At 38.8% G+C, this 6000-nt stretch overlaps 1 protein-coding gene across 1 annotated transcript in view; it reads right to left on the bottom strand.

The window, feature by feature from the left end:
* NCEH1 (neutral cholesterol ester hydrolase 1) overlaps positions 1-6000 on the bottom strand; it is a 58692-nt gene that overhangs the window by 26251 nt on the left and 26441 nt on the right.

Below are 6000 nucleotides of genomic sequence, written 5' to 3' on the forward strand. Positions count from 1 at the left end.
ACCCTGAGAGCATTGAGCTCTGCATTAAGTCTTCGTAGAAAGTTATTTGGTTGGAGGAGGAGCATAGAAAGAAGAAACCCAAGTCATCCACTCAGCGAAGACCCTAAGGAGTGTATTCTCTTCTTTTCACCGCTTATACAAACTCTTCCTGTTAAATATGCTCGTAAAAATGACCTCCCTGCAAAAGTTAACAGCCATGTTCCAAAGCTGGAGATTTGGAAGCCATCTGGAAATCAGCGACTAGTCCAACTAGAGGCCTAGAAGTGTCATGAGTGGAAACTTTTTGGCACAGATGCGTGAATTTAGATATTGTATCTCCCAGTGGCTCTCAAACCTCAGGAAGGCGAACAGTTGGAGAGTAACAGTGCCCTTCTGCAGAATGTGAAACAGAACACTGATTATCAGTGAGCTATTTAATGCCATCATAAGATCAGGGAAACAATGTTACTAGCAGAAAGCAGGACTACTTTAGTCTGCAGTACACTATACTACAGCTTGACAGCACAGGGTGCATGTGCCACGCTGGTATGCTTTGAAGAGGATACAGATGTCCTGTTATACAGATCCCCTTAGTCCCTGGGCAGCCAGGTTCCTCAGCCACTTACCCCAGTGTCTCATATAAATAGTACTATTGTATACATATACCCTGCCATGAAAAGAGTTGGAAAGCACCGAATTAAGCCATTAGCCAGTGTTCGTGAAAAACAAACAAACAAAAGGCAAAAATACCTAGAACAGTACCTGGCACACACTAAACCTTATATGAGTTGGTTATTGTTATTATTACACCTCTGATCCAAAAGATCATTGCACGAGGAAATGTGAGTCCAGGGACAGATAGTCCAATGTTTCTAGCAAAGCTGAGAGAACCATTTTTCCCCATTATGTGCATCCGTTATTAGGACTGCACTCATTACCAAGTTCTAAAATTATTACATGTTAAACAGATATCAAATAATTATCTCTAAAAAGTTCATTTGTATGCTTATGGCAAAGGGGGCAGAGGAGGCTGGAGAAAAGCCAGAGTACACTTATACCCCAAACATATAAACAGCTTAGCACATGGTCAACTTTCAACGTGAACCAACTACAATAAATACTTAAGAGTGTCCATTGTAACTCACTACATGCTTCATTTCCCCTATTCGAAAGTTTGTTTTCGTGGTCAGTAGTTCTCTGTTTTTCCCAGTGATGGTCACTTCATCCTGTCAAAGATTTTTTTAATTCTCTCCAAACCTGTTCTAATCCTGCTCTAATTCTGCGTATTATAGGAAACAAAATTTTTTCATGGAATATTTACCTGCATGGAAATTAATGGTCATACTTTTAAAATATCATAAAGTTTGCATGTATTTTTAAATGCAGATTTAATTTCTTTATTGCCAGGTAAATTATATGACTTGCACTGAGATCGTTGTACAAATCACCTGAGATTCACCAATGCAGAAAGAACTCTTGTTCTACAGAAAAACCTCAATATTTGTGGCAGTAAACTACCAAAGGTCATATAACTGCAATTCAGCAAATATTAATTAGTCGCCTACTATATATAAAGACTCTGCTACATGTTAGAAGAATAAGAATTCAAAAGTGGGTAAAAGATGGACCAAGCAAGAACTTAAGAAGGTAAGAATTTAAGTCTTGTCTGATTCCCTGCATTTCCCCAAATCTCCATCCCTCCTTAAGCTTTCGCAGTTCTCTATACTTTCTCTGAGACTTTAACTTTTAAGTGAAATCCTCTGATTTTAGAGCATTGATTCAGATTATTATTAGTTTTTTAAGTTGCAGATCAGACCAAACATGTCTGCAGCCAAATCTAGACTAAGGGCCACCAGCTGTCAACTTCCGTGTAGAGGATGATGCATTCTGACTGAAGGTGCAGCTGGAAAGCTGCTGGCAGATTAAATGCTCTTAAGTGTAGACCTTAGCTGTCAATGGTAAACACCATAAAGATTTTGGGACACTTTTTTTGTATGAGACTATACTTTAGGAAGAATTATGCAGCCACAGTGTATATAATTGATTGGCAAGGACAACAGCTCTAAGAATTTTGCAATTGCCTGCAGGAGAGAAAATAGAGGTTTGGCCCAGGAGAACATGGATGAGGGAACATATCAGAAAGGTCACTGAGACAGAGTCAATGAGTCTTGGCGACTGCTCACAGAGTGGAGGGACTTGGATCAGTTAGGCAGGCTGGTGGGACACAGAGAAAAAATTCAAAGATACTGGAGGGTCTTTACTTGAGACATGAGAGACAGAGAACATAGGCAGAACAGTCAGGGAACAGAAGATAAGTTCCATTTTAGAATTATTCCATATGAAGCCAATGGAACATCTAGGTAGGTGGGTCCTAAAGGCAGATCACAAATACAGGGTCAGAGATTCAAGGTCAGGCCTGGAGCTCAAAGGTAACTGATAACTCAAACAACAGTAAAACTCAGGAGAGGTAGTGAAGAGACAAACGCAGAGTGTCAAGGAAACAGACCATGGAGGAAACATTCTTTAACAGGCTAGAAAGAAGAATCTAGAGGAAGAAATATACAGAGTGGCCAAAGGAAAACTAAGAGTGAATCATGGTGCAAAAGTCAAATTTTAAAGAATTTTTTTAAAAGCTGACAATTTGGAAAATTTAAGGAAGTTTAGAACTGAAAAATGACCATTAGCATAACTAGGTTGTCAACACCAGTAGCCAAAAGAAGTTTTAGGTGCACTGTGGAGGCGTAATCCAATTGTTTCACTAGCCTCATCATTGTCTTTGCAATGTGCAAGATAGCCCAGCTCTGCATTTTGACCACTGCTCCCTTAGGAGATATAGTGGCTATGTCAACTTTTTGACTATGTCAAGATTTTCCCATGCCTCCCATTCCAACCTGCTGAGAATTCATTTCCATGTTTATGTTTGCTCAGGGCAAGTGGTAAAAGTGTTAGTTCAGGCTAAGTGATACTTAGGAGTTATAGCATCACTTCAATCTTTTTCTATCAATGCGAAAAAGCCTAGGTATGAATCTCATTTCTGCTACTTACTGGTTGTATGTCTTAGTTAATGTTCTCAAGTATTAATTTCCTCCGCTGTGAAATGAAAACAATAGTACCTAACCTATAATGTTGTTTCTGAAGATTAAATGAGTTAACATATGAAAAGCACTTAGAACAGTGCCTGGCACATATTAAACACCATATAACTGTTTATCATATGATCCCTAACTAATAATTGATATTATAAAAAGTGTTACTTAAGTTTTTATCCCACAGAAGAAACTTGACAATATTTATGTCTAGTAAGTTAATTAAGACTAACTACAGTATTTAAGTAACATTTACTTAATTTATTAAAATTTACAAATTAAATGTTCAGAACAACTTGACTTGGTTTTGGCCAGCAGTAACTTTTGAGCTAACTTGTAATTTATGTTTAACTGCAGTACATCCTCTAGTGAGTCTGAGATACTATAAAGTTCTTCAAAAACGCTAGGTGATTTTTTTTTTTTAGTTCTCTTAGTAATAAATATACATCATTTAGAACTTGCAGAAGAAGAATGTTACAAACATCAAAAGATTAGCATCAGAATCTTAAAGAAATTACAGGTGACTTGGAAAGGCAAATTATATTTGTAGGCTCATTTCAGAGATTGGAGGGGAGGAAGGGTGTAAAGAGTTGGCCAAGAAGCTACTAGAATGGCCATCCTTAAGATAAAAAAGATCTGGAGGCAAGGCTGAGTTACTCTTCCAGAAAAAAAAAAAAAAAAAGAAGCCCTAATTGTCCTACAAATGTGAAAGACAGGGTAGTTGTGACACAGATGTAATCTTTCGTGGGCTAATTCCCATTCAACCTCATTCTTGGACATAAAATAGAGCTAATGTGACATCTCTCCAAATGTTACCCAATTCAGCCAGTTGGCCAATGCACCACCTCTGAGAGGACAGACAAGAGACTGGACTCCCTGCTACTGGAGGAAAGCCACCTGGGAAGCTGCAAAGGCGATGTGAGGTCACAGCATCAGAGCCTAGTCCTGCCTCCTACCAACTCTGTGCTTTATACAAAGTTATTACATAATTCGGAGCCTCTGTTTATCTCCGTCTTGACAAAAACTAATCTTATCTCCTTCTCTTGAGTTCTTGTGAAATTTTTATTAAAACATCTGACATCTAGCAAGCACTGTAGAATAAAGGTATATTTACTTTATTTAATCCTATAGTTCTTAAAGCTGACAGCATATTAGTGTCACTTGGAAGCTTTTAAAAAATGCCAATGCCTGAGTCCTATTCCACACCTATTAAATAATCATCTCTGAGAGTGTGAACTAAGGTCTGGGTATTTTATTTTCAGCTCAGCTGTGATTTCAATACACAGCAAAGTTGAGAATTCCTAAGTAAATCAAGTCAACTAATGCATTCAACCACCATTTATTAAGTACCCATTTGGTCATGACTTGTCTAAGCATTGGGGGTACAAAGGTGAACGTTTAAAGCAGAATGACTTATTTTTGAGAAGCATACAAATATGGTGTGGGGGATGGGAGAATGTCTCCCCAGAATGTGCCACCTGGCATGCAGATTATCTCAAGCTTAAAACAATTAAAGCATAAGAAATCCAAGAAGAGTTTGTTTACCTTTGTATTACCTGCCTAAAGAGATTCAGATAGATAAACCCACTTCAGGAAAGGAACCTTAACATATTCACCTTAGCACATATGAATTAAGTGTGGCAGACATGGAGGATCTAAGCAAAATCTGTTCTCTTAAGAGTCCCCTTTGCGTCCATTTTGGGGTGGCTCTGTAAGAAATTGTTTACCAATATTTGCTCTTTCTCATCTATCTGTGGATTGCCTACCTCTTCCTTCTTAGTCCAAAATGACATTTATACCCCATTTTGCCTGTGTTTGGAATTTTTATGCTTCTGGGAATTCCCCGTGCAAACGGATTAAAATTTTATTTTCTCCTGTTAATCTGCCGTATGTCATTTGAATTATCCGACCAGCCAGAAGAACTAAAGAAGTAAGGGGAACGTTTCACAGGCCCTAAAAGTGGGACTACCCTAGATATAATAGATAATTATGAAATGATGTAGAAACTTCAAAAACAGAGATATGTATCTTAAAGTACAAAGATGTGTGATCCAGCCTAGGAGAGAAGAGGCAGAAGCTATCTGAAGAAGCCTCCTGGAGACGGTATCAGCTGAGTTGAACTGTGTTTTAACGAATGGCCAGTAGGCTGGAGAAGGAGAAAAGAGCAGGGAAAGGCACACAGACGTTTGTGTTGTGTGGCAGGTGTTTCACACTTTGGTCTTCTGCCCACCACCCACATTTTGCTTTGCAAGTGTTCAGCGTCACTCCCCAGTAAGAATGGGAGAGCATAAAAGTCGTCTTTCCTTGTCCCACACAGATTACAAAGATGAAAACATCCCTTCACTTGCTAGGGGCTGGATCTCTAATCTAACCCAATTCAAAGAAAAGACGGGGCCGTCTGAGCACCGTTTCAGAAGGTTTTCAGCAATATGGTAAATTTCACCAGAGAGGGTAGGTAAGTCAGTTTGCTCAGAGAAAAGCAGGAATTGTAAAGCTGAATAAAATAAAAAATAAAACTTTGGGAACGCCATTGTTCAAAGAGACAGTGGGCAGGAGAGGAAGAACTAGTCATTAACAGACCCTCCACACCACCCCCCACAGAAAGAGGAATAATAAATTATCACCATGGCAAGAGAAACGAGAAACTGGAGAAGTTAAGGGGGAAGAGAGTTTCAAGGAAGAGGAAGTTGTTGCTTAAAGGTCTGCCAAGGCCAAGTGGGTCATGGGATCATAGCATTATTGGTGAATCTAGTAAATACAGTTTAGTCAGGAGATATCTGGCTGGAAGCCGGACTGTAATAGGTTGAAAAATGAGTGGGAGTGAAGAAATAGAGATAGTGAATGAGAGGATTACTTTCACTTTGCGGAGATAAAGAAGGCAGCAGGACAAATAGGCTAGGGGAAAAAGTAAAGAAAAACTTTCTTTTTTTTTTTT

The sequence above is a fragment of the Pteropus alecto genome, unplaced genomic scaffold, assembly GCF_000325575.1.
Source record: "Pteropus alecto unplaced genomic scaffold, ASM32557v1 scaffold33, whole genome shotgun sequence".
Classification (NCBI taxonomy): Eukaryota; Metazoa; Chordata; class Mammalia; order Chiroptera; family Pteropodidae; genus Pteropus; species Pteropus alecto.